This window comes from Orcinus orca, chromosome 14, assembly GCF_937001465.1.
Source record: "Orcinus orca chromosome 14, mOrcOrc1.1, whole genome shotgun sequence".
NCBI classification, from domain to species: Eukaryota; Metazoa; Chordata; class Mammalia; order Artiodactyla; family Delphinidae; genus Orcinus; species Orcinus orca.
This window is the reverse complement of record NC_064572.1, coordinates 72,981,994-72,995,939: the sequence shown is the minus strand read 5'-3', so window position 1 is coordinate 72,995,939 and position 13,946 is coordinate 72,981,994. Positions and strand designations below refer to the sequence as shown.

Genomic DNA, 13,946 nt, shown 5'->3' with positions numbered 1-13,946 from the left:
ACCAGGAAAGCCTTCCTTGATAGGAGAGTAACCAGATAAATTATAGCACTTACACACAATGGAATTCTTGGCAGGTAGTAAGGAGAATAAAGCAGGTCTGATAAGGAAAGAACTATGTGAAATACTACCAAGTAGAAAGGAAGAAACCGCTTGGACAGTGTAGTGTATGCTTTTGTGTTTCTGAAAGAATAATCCTCATAGGAAAAGACAGACTGAAGAGGAGAAATTATGAATGGATTGTCCAGAAGTTTTGAGTATTCAGTCATTCAGCCAAAGATATTTAAGGGCTTGACTGTATACCATCAGTATCATTCCAGGTGCTGGGATATAGCAGTGAAACCCTGCTCTTGTGGGGTTGGATTTCATTGGGAGTTTGGCGACAAGCCTGAACAAGAACTAGATTATAGAATACTGTGGAATAAAAACTATATTAGGGAAAGAGGATTGAGTGTGCAGCAAGGGGTGAATTTTAATTAGGGAGGTTACAGTAGGTATCATTGGGACAGTAACACTTGAGAGGATGTATCATTTAATCTGTAATATGTATGCTTTTTTTTAAAAAAAAGGTAAAATGAACAGCTCTGAATTATCCCACTTCTGACTAAGGCAGCTGACTTAGAAAGTTCTACCTTGGTTGGTGGCATTTCATGTGACTACACCTGAGAATACAGCCTCATCCTCATTTCTAGAAGTGCAGCTCTCCCACCACTAAAGCTACATTCCATCAGTAGCCTTTTCCCTGCACCCACGTTACCGGCCAGTCTGGATGGCAGCTCTGAGGGTATAAACGTTTTTCATTCATTCCCCTTAGTGGATAAGAAACCAAAGGTGAAGGTTGAGTCATGGGGCCAAAGGGGACCCGAAAGTGCATCTTTCAACATTCTCAGCAGTTGCTGAGAACAGAGGCTGGTGTAACATCCCAACCTACGAGCCTACAGATAACTTCTCGGCCACTCACCAGCGCCTGGGTGCTCAGGCCACCGCCTGGCACTAGCCTTCTCCACCAAGCAGGCCCGGGTTCCCAGGCCTGAGTGGCTCTCCTCCCCTGGAGGCCTGGTACCCAGCATGCTCTGAAGCACACACCCCATGGGATGTCCCCAGGCAGATGGGAAAGGGCCTCCTTGTCACCTCCACGGGGTCATTCACGTGTGGCCAAGCAGGAAGACAGCATTATCAAAGGGGATTCCTGTTAAAACCCCAAGGGTGGCGAAGCAGTCATTTCCACACCCCGGAAAGATTGTGTGAGTGCTTAAATAACTAAAACAGGAAACAGAGGGACTTCCCTGGCGGTCTAGTGGTTAAGACTTCACCTTCCAATGCAGGGGGTGCAGGTTCAATTCCTGGTCAGGGAGCTAAGATCTCACAGGCCTCAGGGCCAAAAAAACAAAACATAAAACAGAAGCAATGTGGTAACAAATTCAAAAAAGTCTTTAGAAATGGTCCACATCAAAAAATCTTTAAAAATAAAAGCCAAAAAAACAGGGAAGAGATACTAATCTCCCACATTTTGTTTTTCCTAGCCCAATTCCTAGGCCACACCTAACAGTTCCAGCTTGTCAGGCGCTGGCAGAGAGAAGGTGAGGGCGAGGCTTGGGAAAGTTCCCTGACCCACCAGCAAACATAACCGTAAATAAATCCTCAGGGTTTCGATGCTTATCCACTGGTGATATCTTTGCTACCGAATAGCACAGGAAAAGCTGTTGGAGTCGGATCAGCTCTTTCCTTGGGTTTGGGTCTCGGGGGTTCCTGGGGCTCAGCTGACAGCCTGAGTTGTGAGCACTCCCAGGCAGAGGCTATCTTAATGCAGCACTGTGCCCGAGATACGGTGGGGACCCACCGAGTGCCAACAAGTCACCCTCCCCTTTCACTCACCATTAGCACAAGATCAGAGAAAGGCACCTAGGAAGGGGAGTCTACTGAGGAAACAGGTTGCAAAACTCAATCCCGCGGTGACACGATGTGCGCCTACACACCGTGGGGGGTCGGGGGGGTGGGGAGAGCCGCTGAGCCCTCCTCAGAAATGCCACAGCTGGACTTCCTGCTATAGCAAGGGCAGCACTAAGCGACCCGACCCGAGGGAGGTCAAGGTTCACTCATCCTACCAGCATTCGAATATACGAGCACCTCCTATGTGCCGGGCAGTGTGTCCAGCATGGGGAAACTACACTCAGAGTTCATAGTCCAGTAGGGGATAAAGCCAATTCCCCAGGCAGGAAACAAATGCTCTGTGGAATGTTCCCCAGCTTTGGGAGCATCTGCTCCATACATACTGGAGAAAATATGTATGTGGCAAGAGGTACATTTACCCTCTGCACTTTAAATTTACGTATAATTTCCTTTGAATAAGGCAAACCAAGATCTTGGACTCAGCGTATGCCCAGCACCGTGCTGTGTGCAAAGGACCAAACACTTAGAAGGCACAGCTCCTGCCCTCTGGGGACTTATGGGTCCATCGAACACTAAAATCACCTATACAAGGATTCAGCGTGCAAGATGAGCTAATGAATATGAAGAAGGGAGAGGCCAGTGTAGACTGGAGTAGGTGGAGGTGGTCTAAGGAGCACTAGACCCTCAAGGACGTGTGGTCCTTGATCCCCTGGCTGTATCGACAATAGTCTTATGTCCAGGGTCAATCAAGGATGACCACCCCACCAAGCCAATGGCTGGTAAGACCCCAACTAGGATTCCAGCCAGGGTCACTGTCACCAAACTACCTTTCTCCATTGTTGTCTGTGTCTCTCCATCTACTTTTCCATGGAGAGAGCAGTCACCATATTAGGTTGGATAAACCTAAGTAGCAGAGAGGAAGAGGAATACCCGGCTGTGGGGTGAGAGGTGCAGCACGGTTAGAGGCACCAAAGTGGGACAAGCGTGAAGGGAAATGGTGAAGGGACATGTCTGATGGAGATAGAGGACCAATTTTAGTTGAAAGGGAAAAAAGACAAAGCTTCCAAAGGGCTGAGTAGGACAGTGTCTGGGGCCTGGAATAGACACTACACCACTGGAGTCATTTGGTTCACAAACACCAGAGAGCCTTGGGGTGCCAGGCCTTGGTGGGGTGGGATTTATCAGGAAAGGCTTCACTAAGTCAAATGCCAAAATCCTCTTAACTCAGTCCATGAAGATCACACAGGATAGTTGCTGAGCCACTCATAGGCTGGTGACAGGCAGTGACAAGTCCCACTGGATCTTAGATCGACTTAGTCAACCTTGATGTACTACTGTGCTTCCAACAAGTCAGAGTCCAGCAGCTCTACCCTGAGGAAGTTCTTGTCTCAGTGAACATTCCCAAAGGCCTTCCAAGCCTATTGCTGACCAAGTGAATCATGAGAGTGCTGAGGTCAGGAGAACCAGTACAATCCGCTGGAGTTGATAAGAGCCTGTATAAAGATAGGCTGGACAAAGTGCTAGTATCCCATCACCCAGGCCAGGATAAAGACAGGCTGACGCAGGAGGCTGTGAAAGAGGTCTCTGCAGAATCAGCCCACTCACTACCTGGTCGGGCAAGTCAGGGGTCACCAGATTCAGTGTGTAAACAAGAAACTTTATTCCCAATAGTCTCATTTCCAGTGGCAAACGTTTAAGGCCATTGCCTTTCCAGGTACCAGAGCAACAGAACTACCACTTACCAGATATGTGGCCCTGGGACAGTTACTTAATGTCACTGAGCATCAGCTTCCCTCCACTGCACACCAGAAGGGGTAGGTAATTATCTCTACTTAAAAGGGATACTACGGGTAGACTTTCCAGTATGCTGTCCAGCACATAGGAAGCCCTCAGTGAGGATGAGCTCTCTTTTTCCCTCTTCCACTTAAGTCAGTTTCTAACTCCTTGTCAATATCAGATGTTCTGTTTCGAGATGTCCCCAAAGAGAAGAGATGGTCATGATCTTTGTAGTATAACTGCCCTTCGACTTACATACAAAGGTCTTAACAACTCCTCATTTCTATTTAAACAGAGGATTTCTAGCTGGGGATCACATGGTCCACCTCTAAGCTCTGACCCTGCCATCTCCCTCAGCCCTACCTCACCCCTGCATCCTCCCACAAGCCACTCACAACCTCACAACTCTTAGAGTAGAGGGACCCATGGAGACCCAGAGATCTACAATAAGCTTCCCCACAGAGGGTTGGTACCATGGCCTCACCACAGCAGTACAAGGGCTGCCTGACCTTCCAAACGCCAAAACTCGTATTTATTCTAATGACATGAATTAAGAGCCTGAAAATACCAGGCTCTGTGCCAGGGGAAGAACGAGATAGTACATTTCTGATCTCATGGTGCATGGTCACATGGGGGAGAAAGAGACCGGGATGTGTTTAGAGCAGAGTGCGGCGAGAGCAGCGACGGCTGACCTCAGGGCTGCTGGGGACATGTCACCCCCGTAGGGTGCCTCCGGACACGAGTCACCTGAGGTCACACTCCAAATGAGGGTCAGTTCATCTGCTGGCCAGGCATATGAGACAGACAGAAACAGAAACCTCCTTCCTGATTTCTAAAAATATCTCCAAGTCCTGGTTTAGGAATTCACCTGCCTAGAGGTGGGAGGGTTTTTTTTTTTTTCTGAGGTGCAATTCACGTAACATAAAATGAACCACTTTAAAGTGAACAATTCAGCGGCATTTGGTACATTCACAATGTTGTGCAACCACCACCTCTATCTAGTTTCAAAACACTTTCATCATCCCCAGAGGAAATCCTGTACCCATTAAGCAGTTACTCCCCATTCCTCTTTCCTCCCAATCCCTGGCAACCAAGGATGCATCTGCTTTCCATTTCTATGGATTTGAAAGTGGGAGGATTTGCAAGAAAAAAGTTTCTCCCAGTTTCTAATTCTCTGGTCCGTGCACTAAACTAGACTCATCAGAAATGGAGGCAGAGTTTGCTGTCAGAACTAAATGAGCCAGAGTTCAAATGCCAGCTACAATCTCTTCATACTGTGTCCAGTTTATTTCTAAGTCTTGGTTCCCCTGTCTACAAAAACACATACCTACCTCATAGGACTGCTTTGAAGATCAAAAGATAAAAGCCCCATAAATGAATAAGCACAGGGGCTTCGCTGGAGGTGCAGTGGTTAAGAATCCACCTGCCAATGCAGGGGACATAGGTTGGGGCCCTGGCCTGGGAAAGTCTCACATGCCACGGAGCAACTAAGCCCGTGCGCCACAACTACTGAGCCTGGGCTCTAGAGCCCACGAGCCACAACTACTGAGCCCACGTGCCACAACTACTGAAGCCCACGCTCCTCAAGAAGAGAAGCCATTGCAATGAGAAGCCCGCGCACCACGACAAAGAGTAGCCCCTGCTCGCTGCAACTAGAGAAAGCCCACACACAAGGAGGGCCCAATGCAGCCAAAAATAAATTAATTAAATAAATAAATTAAAACAAAACAAACAGTAAGCACAGCACTGCCCCACAGTAAATATTCAAAGAATGGTAGCTGTAATATTTACATTCTAGAAAAATGTCAACCTGGAAAGTCTCTAATAAATATGTGAAGTCAATATCTGCCCGGGTCACCATACATAAGGATCTTTTTAAAAATGAAAATTTCTAGGAAATCCAGAGAGAGGTTAATTCTACACAGGAGTGGATGGAACACGGTTTTTAACATCACACCAACTGCAGCTTCTCTTCCAGTTGACAGCTGGCTGCTTTGCAATCTTGGGAAGGTGGCTTCACCTCTCTTAACCACCCATCTCCTAATACTGTCTTAATGAAATGGCAGAGTACCCACTTTGAGCTGGTGCGTAACTGGCTTCCTCTTCCCCCTCCCCCATAGTTTCCTTCCTTTCTCCTTTTTGGACCCACAGCCTCCCTCTAGCATCTGTGGGTTTAGGGCCTAGGCACTCAATGATACACTGATATTATTTTAGGTGTCATTGCCCCCAGAGAGTTAGACTAAAAGTTGGGAGAAAAGACTATTTCAGGTCAGGACCTCAACAAATGCTCGGCTGAAGCATCCTGTTTGGTCTGGATAATGTTTGAAAAGACCCCGTCAAGTTGGAGTATGTTTATCTGGGAGCACCTGCCTTGCATTTTGCCTCTCACCTGCATCTTGTTACATATCACCTACTTTACTTAGCTCTATTGCCTGCCTCTTCTATAAGTATTTGTGACTCTTGTTTTATTTCAGTTTTTGTCCCTTTTATTGTGCCAAGCGTACAAGTGATGCCTACAAGATTTTATACCAAGTCTCTTCCAAGATTATTCTATGTTCACCTCAAATACTTGTCCATTGGAGGGGACAACCATAAAGTAACTCTCACGCTGGAATACAGAGGGAGGGATCACCAAAACCAATTATTCCTTTCTTTTTTAACTGAAACAATCTTTTATTTTTAAATTAAATTAAATTTAGTTTAATTTAATTCTATTATTTTTTAAGACTGCCTCTGTTAGAGAATACCAATTACCTACAAACTGGAGCTACAGATCCAATCCTACTTTTCAAATCACCAACAAGATGGATACCCACAGAAGGTAGTAAGCCCCAACTATGGAGTCCCTTTCCAACACTCACTCCTTGAAGGTCAAGTTCATCTTAGATTCAACTTGTGGCCCTACTCCTTAAAACAGATCCAACTTCATCCAGAAACCATTCCATTAGTCATGCATCGGGCAGCTCTTCCCCTCAGAAGGACTGAAAATCCATCAGGAAAATTGAGGACAACACCTAGTGCAGCACAGGCGAGCTATAGGCAGAGGCTCAGGCCCACAAAATGGGTTCCGGGTTGTGGTTCCCCTTCCCCAAGAGAGGCAGGAGAAAGGACTCCTCCACAATCTGCCTTCTCCTCCACCCTCCTGATGGGGAGGGTTTTTTGTTTTTTGTTTTTTGTTTTTTTTTTTGCGGTACGCGGGCCTCTCACTGTTGTGGCCTCTCCCGTTGCGGAACACAGGCTCTGGACGCGCAGGCTCAGCGGCCATGGCTCACGGGCCCAGCCGCTCTGCGGCACGTGGGATCTTCCCGCACCGGGGCACGAACCCGTGTCCCCTGCATCGGCAGGCGGACTCTCAACCACTGTGCCACCAGGGAAGCCCGAGGAGGGTTTAAAGAAGTCCCTTAGAGACCAGGGAGAAAGTGAGCACTGACACGTGCCTGTGACACAGCAAGCGGCAGATTCGCCAGAGCTGGGGGTCAGGATACCACCGGGGCTTCTGCCCCATGCCCACGAGACCCCTCACTAAATGCCCCCTCCAGCTGCCCCCTTACCCTGCGAGGGGGCCGCATCTCTTGGTGCTTCCAGTGAATGGGGCCTCCTGGCTCTGAGTTCCTCGTGGCACGACTCCCCGGCCTCTCCCCTCACCCCCGGTTCCTCCAGGGTCACAGGGGCTTCAGAGCATCTCTGCAGGCTGAGGGTCCCCGGTTCTGAGCCGTCTGAGCCGTCAGGGCCCTGTCCGAGCTGCCCCGTGTCAGGAGTCAGGCCATGGCCGGCTTCTAACGTGCTCGGGGACTTCACTTCCTGGTTTTTCTTTCACAACTGAAAGTGGAAGCGTTCTGACCAGGAGGAGAAAAGCCGCTAAAGCTCTCCTGGCTCGGTTTCAAAGCCTTTACCATCAGTCCCTAAGGGCTGACACAGAAGACAGCCTGCATCCACGCAGCTCACGCTCTCCCTGTTGGTCTGACGACCGCTAAACCAAGACCAAAAACCAGACGGAGATGACTCAGGTGCCCCTTGCAGACCGCCAGTGTCAGAGAGGTGAGACCCCCTCCCTGGGTTCCCAGGACAGGGAGGTCCAGACACAGGGCACCGTGGCCCTCGCAGCCTTCCCAAGACTGTGGGGACACCTGGAGGCCAGCCTGGCCTGGCCAGCATTGCCGGCCGGCCGTGCACTGTGTCACCCACTCTCCAGTCCCCAGTGAGCCTGCCTCAGTCCCCGAAGCAGTGCTGATAAAGCCAAGAAAACGAGCACGTCAGGAACGACAGGGACAGCCACGGAGATCTGTTCCTTTCCTCTGACACATCCTTTTCGTACCTCAAATTTGCTGCCTCCCTAATCTCCCAGATTACAACTGGGAAATATTAAAATCAGGAATCCACAAGCACACACGCCGTTAGCTGTCAGATTGATCCTGCATCTTGGAGCCTCTGGAAAACTCCACTGTATATTCGTGAGACAACGACAGTGGCAAAGACAAATTACTTCTTGGTATTATTACAAAAATTGCTTTGAATGTGCAGACGCCCTGAAAGAGTCTTGGGGATTGGTCTACAGGGACTCAGGACCTGCAGTAGTCTCATTGGATTCACCTACGGCTGCGGCCACAGAAGGGCATGGGGGCTTCCATTCTCAGATTTGAAGGCAGAAGAACAAGTTCTCCTGCCCCTTCCTGCCCCCACCCCTCCCCACCACCTCTCAGACACCCCAGAATTAAGCAGCACTTTCCCCAGCCTTGGTTCCTTTAAGAAGGATCAAGGTAATTCCAGCACAAGCTCAGTTCTTTACTAGAGTTAGATCGGGATTCCTTCTCTACACAGAGGAGGGCCTAAAAGCCTCCAACCATAAAAACCAAAGCGAGCTGTGTCCCAATCTCAGGGAACATAAGCGCTGGTCCCTTGGCCTCACAGGAGCCCACTTTAGACATGGGAGAACGATGAAGTATGGGAAGATGAGGGTGCCCCCTCTGCCTTTCCATCTTCAGGTTCATCTCATGGCTGGAGGAACACTTGGCTTTGCTTAGTTTCCAAGCTCACCTCCCACAGGGGCAGCTCCCTTCAGCGACGAGCAGAGGATGGCAGGGTGGGTGTCAAGTCTCAGCCATTATAATGCTACTGGGCTCTTCCCTGGGTGCTGTCTTCTTTTACCAACCCGACGAAGAGCTTAGGGCCAGGAGAAGATGGTTTCCTCCAGGATCAAATGCTCAAGTACAGAAGAGTCTGGGTCATTCTAAAGCTCTAGCATCTAGGGGTGCATTCCTGTTCAATCCTACATGCATGAGGGACACCCCCAAGATCTGAGGGAATGATGGAAGGTTTTCACAGCCCCCAAGAATTCTGCATCATGCAGCAGGCTGTAGTGACATACTGACCAGGACTCAAATTCCTGCCCCACCTCCTCTTAGCTATGCAGCCCAGGCTGCTCTGTTTAACAGCCCAGAGGCACATTATTCATCTGTTATATGAGAACTACACCACCTACCTTACAGGAGGTAACGAGCCACTGAGGTCATGCACATCACATATCTTGTACAGACACCAGCATGGGATAGAAAGTCTGTTAAGAATTCCCTTCCCTGCTCCCTTCCAAATGGGAAGGGCTGTCAGCAGCAGCTGATGGATGGCCTTTCTAATCATATTGATACAGACATTTCTAAATGGAAGATGAAGGAGACCCACATCCTGGCTTTGGCTATAACCTTTAAAGCTTTTAAGTCTGTTTTATTTGCATTTAGTGAAATTAACAACTCTCTCTTCCAAGTCCATCTCCTGCCAACATTCAGAGCCCCTTCCATGTCTCCACCCCCTTTTCAATTGATTTTTTCTTTGCTTCCCACTCAAGTCAGCTGAGATTACTATTCAACCAAATGTTATTTCATGTTGTGAAAGAGCCTTGGGCTGAGAATAGACACACGGCCCACTGTCTTCTCCCCAACCAACCCTACCTCTGCTCTCCCATAAACATATAAGCTATGGAGCAGGTAGCATTATTGCAGCTTACCTTGTAAGAATACTCTCACTTCCGGGGTCCAGGAGACGCGGCCCTCACAGCTGGCTGTACTCGTTCAGCACCACATTCAGCCTCCTGAGTCCGGACGTTTCCTTTAGTGATGATGCCTTTCCTCAGCGCCCGAGTCGGGACCACACCTGAAGCCAATGAGAGTGGCTAACCAGCTCTCCTGGAACCTTTGAACCTGTTGCAATAGAAGTTCAAAGGTAGAAGTTACCTGTTCAAACACTTGTGGTAACCTCCGACAGTGAGAAGTGTAGGATTTGGCAAAAGTTTAAAACAGGAGACTGTTATGCAATGGGCTTTAGAGGAAGAAAAGAGAGAGAGAGAGAGAGTCGTCAGCTCAGAAAGCTAACATTTAACAAGCAAAACATTGTATAAAGCCCACACCTCAGGGAAACCGGAGGGGTTAGACAGGGCTTTGCACCTGCTTTTTGGTCAGAATCCTTGAGATTGTGACAGGAAGAGGAAAAAAGTGCTCCTTGGGTTTAGCGGGGAGAGAAAAATGAGACACCACTCTAACTGCCTCTAGCTTTAAGATTCAGATAAGCAGAGGCCTGCATTTTAGAGATGAGCCTTCTTCTAGAAGGGGCCAGTGACCCCTACAGAATCACAATGTCTCCAAGACAATCAAATAAGGCAAATCACTCTAGAATCTAGACAGAAGGACAGGCATAGCCGGGTGGGATTTAGAATGCAGACTCATGGATACAGCCTACACCACCCACGGCTCAGCGAGCTCTGGAAGAAGCAGGGTTGCTGTTGCCTCACGGTCCAGCCTATCCTCCTCTGTCTTTCCATTTTAAAGTCACTCGTCACCATTCTCGAGTCCAAAATCTTTAAGACTGCAAGGCATCATCCCCAAACAAAAACGCTGGCTGGAGATGCAAGCGGCTCTGGAGATCCCTTGTGATCTCTATTTTATAGGCGAGGCCAATAGGCCTTTTCAGGTGAAAGAAATCACTCAGAATCACGCAGTCAGTTAGTAGTCAAGGTAAGGCCTGACCCAGGCCCACAGACAACCACCGCAGTGCCTTTGCCCCCATATGGTGCTGCTTTGCTGCTAGGTGTTCATTTCACCGCTAGCAGACCTCAAATGCTTGAACGTGTTCCGAGTATCAGGCCTGCAGAAATTCATGGAAATGCTGCATTAGGTTTTTTCTCACTGTATTTGGTCGGGCGGCTAATATCAAAATCAGAAACCGATACCACTTCCTGCCGACTCTGTGTGGAGGAGTGGCTGCCTCACCGACAGAGAGGTCTTCTTTGCCCAGATTCTTATCCAGGTCGTAGGCGCATTGACTCTGTAAGCTCACTTCTTGCCATGGAGCCCTAGTCCTACCGTAGGACCAGAAAGAAAAGGCTTCTAAGAGGTGGCTAAAGAAGATACAGTTCAATGGGAACTGGGGGCTGAGGGCCCACTCGATCGGATTCATGCCAGCTTGTGTTAAGTAGTAACCCACTGAACACCTGCTGACGCCACACTAGCCGGAGAGCAAGGTGCTCCAAGCCAGTCGTTCCCAAACTCCAGTGAGCATGACAGTCTCCTGGAGAGCTTGTTATACTGATTGCTGGGCCCATGCTGTAGTTTCCGATTCAGTGGGCCTGGGTCAGGGCCTGAGAATCTGCATTTCTCGCAATTCCAGTTGATGTGGAGGCTGCTGGTTTGGGGACACTCTTAGACCCCCACTGCTCCAAGCAGCCACCCCACCTTCCACGGGCTCAACTACTGAACTGTTCAAAGGAACTCTGCATGGGGTCGTTTTGGCTCTGGTGATCCTGCCGTTGGGAGGACAACTTAACACAGATTGGAACTCATGGTATGTTCTAGAAGAGAGGTGTTGCTCAAGTCCAGCGAGTGGCCAAGACCCAGGGAGGGTGCTTCAACAACAGCAGGAGTTATTGCCACTCACTCTTCTCCTTTAGGTAAGTGTAAGTCAGTGCTGACAGCATCCCAGCTAGACGACCCATGTGGGTATGAGTGCGGGTGTGGAGGGGGCATCACCTGATCTAATAACCTTCACTTTATTCTCAAGGGCACCTGAGACCCCAAAAGGTGCAGCAGCCGGCTAGGGTGAGGCATCAACTTAGTAGGAGAGGGAAGCCCAGAACCCAGGCCTCCATTGCCCTAGCAGGCCACACTGTCTCCTGATCAACCATGGTTTCCTATAACATCTCCCTTCAAAAAAACACATGTTTGATAAGGCTTTGCAACACCCTCTGCTTCTCCCTCCCTTCCCACAGCCATATGCATTGAGAAATCAATAAAAAGCAAATTCCTTTCCTGTCCAGGCATCCCGTGTCCTCTAAAAAGTGCAAACCTTCATTGTTTTATGTCATTCACAGGTAAGGTGCCTGAGGTGAGGAGTCTGACCCAATAGCTGCAGTTCTGACACACATACTCTCTGCCCCGGTCGGGAGGTGGGGGGAGGTATTGGGGGGGAGCAGTATACACTCCTTCACTCCTTCCCCTTTCGTAGGGACAAGGGAACCACACATCTCATTTACAACAGTTCGAGAAGACCAGAAGCCAACATTCCAGAGTTTTGTAACACAGCCCGGAAACAGCCAAGATACCTCTCACCATAGGGATGGCAGCTCTTTGGAAGCAGAAACCAGGTTTCCCCTATTTCTGAAAGCAGGGAAAGCCAGACCTTCTCAGTAGGCCAACTTTACATAGCACCACTGTGTATTTGTACAGCTCCTCCCAACTTATAAAACACCTCCAAACTAACTCTTAACAAACCTGCGAGGTGTAAGTGGGGACAACACCTTCAGCACCTTCAGTGGCTGCCGGAGCCAGGCTCTGTGACAAGGACTTCGTTTGGCCCTCACAGTAAATCTTCCAGGTAGTTATGATTTGTATGGGTGCAAAGATGGAGGCTCAGAGCAGGTACGTTACCTTCCTAAGAAGACGATGATGACGGTGAGGACAAGCATTTAAACAAAAATAATTTCAGGCTATTTTGCAAAGCCAGGTGCTTCGCAGCTTGTTCCTGAAAAGGAGACCTTTATTCGGGAGCAGAATTGGTGGCAAGGCAGATTGTAGAGAAGGTTGGGAGGTGTGAATCAGTCAGGGAACCAAATATTATTCAAAGGTCTTTGGGGTGTTTCCAGATTCCAGACATCACTGAACCTTCATGAAGTCCCTCTAGAGGAAAGTGGCATTTCTCCTTTCAGTAAAACCTCTGCCCTCAGAATCCAGGTGATTCATCTTGTACCTCCGGCTCGTCTGCTGTAGCAGACTTCACTGGATTCAGACTGTGGACTAGCTACTCAACAACGTTCACTGTCGGCATTCCGAGGGAGGGCAGAGAAGGAAGCTGGAGATGAGAAGGGGCGGCACAAGGTGTGTGGAGTAGCTGGGACGGGTGGTGTCCGCTGGACACTTATTTAGGAAGGATCTGAGGCTGTTCTGACAGCTAATCCAAGTCTTTAGAAGTCAGGCGACATGACCCAAGAAGAAAGAGAAGCAGAGTCCTAGAGCTATAGGTTGAATCTATTCACGTTGATTCAGTAGTGATGAATCAGAATGCCATGTCCTTCCCTAGAGTCAGCTGTACAGCAGGGCAGAGGGTGTGATGGCGCAAAGTGGGGAAAATGAGAGCTGTGATGGACTGACCTTTAGCTTCCCACATGGCAGAGCTGACTTTGAAGTTTAGCCTTCCACTGAGATGTGAAAAGAAAGGGGCAAAGTTCCCTGAACTCTTAACAAGATGCCCTAACCGACCATTCCATACCCACCCTTTCCTTGGTTATCTGATGTTTCAAAAGGCTAATGGCGCTCAAAGTACACCTTACCGAGGAGCAATCTTAGGTTCCCAGGTCAGCTCCACTCTGAAGGCCTTCGAGATGATCGTGAATATTGTCGAGCACTTCCCATGTGGCCCCACTGCGCTGAGCTCTCTGCAATGCCCCATTTAACCTCAGAGCAGCCCTATGAAGAAGTTCTTGTCATTTTGCAGAAGAGGAAAGGCTGAGAGAGGTCAAGTTTACTTGCCCAAGCCACGTGGCTAACAGTTGGCAGCGTCTTTTTTGAGCTCAGGTCATCCTGAGTCCAGAGCCCAAGTACATGTCTATGATTAAGGATGACTCATCCCATGAACCGCATGCGATATATAAACCCCGTGTGTTTATATATTTCCCTTGGGAACTCTGATTGGTATCTCAAAGAGAATTAAGAGCCATTGCCCTGGAGGAAGGAGGGCCCAGTGCCAGCCACGGGAACCTGATGCCCAGGGTGGGACAACAGCTCCCTTTCCCCTCCTCAGAAGGG

General features: G+C 49.0%; 1 protein-coding gene across 3 annotated transcripts in view; it reads right to left on the bottom strand.

The window, feature by feature from the left end:
* ACSL5 (acyl-CoA synthetase long chain family member 5) overlaps window positions 1-9,898 on the bottom strand; it is a 44,772-nt gene extending 34,874 nt beyond the window's left edge. Inside the window, exon 1 of one of the 3 annotated variants that reach the window (XM_033421023.2) lies at window positions 9,662-9,898. The gene's annotated coding sequence lies outside the window, so the exon portion shown is untranslated. Of the gene's footprint in view, window positions 1-7,214; window positions 7,450-9,661 lie in introns of those variants that run through there. The other 2 variants (XM_004265840.4, XM_049697055.1) reach the window with 2 other exon arrangements.
* Between the last annotated feature and the right edge of the window lie 4,048 nt (window positions 9,899-13,946).